The sequence below is a fragment of the Berghia stephanieae genome, chromosome 1, assembly GCF_034508935.2.
Source record: "Berghia stephanieae isolate SIO BIC M18660-M18661 chromosome 1, UCSD_Bste_1.3, whole genome shotgun sequence".
Lineage (NCBI taxonomy): Eukaryota > Metazoa > Mollusca > Gastropoda > Nudibranchia > Aeolidiidae > Berghia > Berghia stephanieae.
In genome coordinates this window covers 11,084,779-11,086,390 of record NC_088360.1, presented here as the reverse complement: position 1 = coordinate 11,086,390, position 1,612 = coordinate 11,084,779, and the positions used below count along the sequence as shown (strand labels likewise).

General features: G+C 36.2%; 1 protein-coding gene across 1 annotated transcript in view; it reads right to left on the bottom strand.

The window, feature by feature from the left end:
* Positions 1 to 1,029, bottom strand: part of LOC144967846 (GTP-binding protein Di-Ras2-like) — a 46,832-nt gene extending 45,803 nt beyond the window's left edge. Inside the window, exon 1 of the mRNA XM_078905541.1 lies at positions 1,019 to 1,029. The gene's annotated coding sequence lies outside the window, so the exon portion shown is untranslated. The remainder of the gene's footprint in view (positions 1 to 1,018) is intronic.
* Between the last annotated feature and the right edge of the window lie 583 nt (positions 1,030 to 1,612).

The following is a 1,612-nucleotide window of genomic DNA, read 5'->3' as shown; positions in this document are numbered from 1 at the left end:
CAACAACAAAAACCGCAATAAAAACATAAATGCATTACTTACAATTTGATAAATAACAATGTGAAATTGAATGTAAGCTTCAATGTATTATACGGAAACAGATAAAATGGACGTTTCGGCTTTCCCCTTTATCAACAAAACAGGATGAATGAAACACTACAGACGAATGAGATAATGTGGTAGTGGCGTTGTTATTTTATCCGTTTCCGAATATTAAACTGAAGATTACATTCAATTTCACATTGTTATTTATTTCTTCGAGCTTCGCGCAGCAACACATTGACATTTCTTACAATTTGGCGTGCTAAATATTTCCCTACCCAAAACCAATGTCCTACTCTGAATATGTAAATATTTCCCAGAAAGTTCGACAGATTAGAATGAACAACAACTTGTCTAAATTGTTATAATCTTGCCAAGTCTTTAAAGTCTCGGATTAAAGTCTTTTGGACAAGTTGTAGGTCATTAATTTAGTGATATATAAATCGAGAGTTGTCTGGTAGAAAAATAAGAAATAGCGTTGTGTCACTGCACTTTATTAATTCAGAAAAGTGGTTGGAGCCGCATTTATGTTGATAATGACAAGAAATAAAGTAAGTAGAAAAGTTCCAGAAGAGAAGAGGAAATCTTATAATTTGCGGTGTGGAGAATTTGAACCCTGGACTTTTATGGCACCCGATAGCGTCGATTTTAAAGCGTAAGCGCCCCTCTCGTGGCGAGGCGAAGAGTGCTGTAAAAGGCAGGTCTTGGGCTCAACTCCCCATTACAGAAGACATTTTTCATTCTCTATTGTTTCCTGGCACTTCTCTGCTCACTTCATTTTTTTTTTGTTTCTGTCACTGCAATGAATGTCAGAATGGGTTGCTTTTATCTTCTGATTCTTTCCACAATCCCTTTACGATTGTCGAAAAATAAAAGTCCGAATAGAATGACGTCCAAGTATATCCACCGTTTATTTTTTTTTAAAAATGATAATTTTGTATGCAATGGCAATAGTTGAAAATAACCAAATACTTACACCGATTTACTACTCTCACTCCTACGATTGTAATGAAGTTTCACCACTCGCCATTGGTTTAAGTAGTTGCTAAGCTTTCAAGAATCCAGTAGATAACTCTCGGATGCTTTTGATAATAACATCCGGATGAGATTATTAAACGTTTTTTTACGACGTACAATTAACTACTTCCTGAACGGTGGCACTTACAAGTGTCATGACGTAAGTTATTAACAGTTCACATATTAACCCGTTAACTGCCGCACTCTGGAAGAACTCGTATTTAAAATTTTGCTTAGAAAACGCATCCTTCAATATTCGATCGATTTAAATGACCCTCATCTTGTCAAAGACTCTCAAAGCTGGGACTTCGCGAAGGATAAATTCTCTATGACTATAAAGTCTCAACACACACTTTTGCCTGTTGTGTATTCAGAATTCAAATATCGGCGCATAGTTGAGTTCTTGGAAAAGACTCTTTAGTCACATTCTCTAACATTCTCATGTGTGAAATGAGTACCCGGCCGTATCTGTCTGAAAAAAAAAGTTATATCGCCCATCAGGCGTCATGTATCGTTCTACATATTACGTGTTGCTGTTGGTCAAGGAACCTTT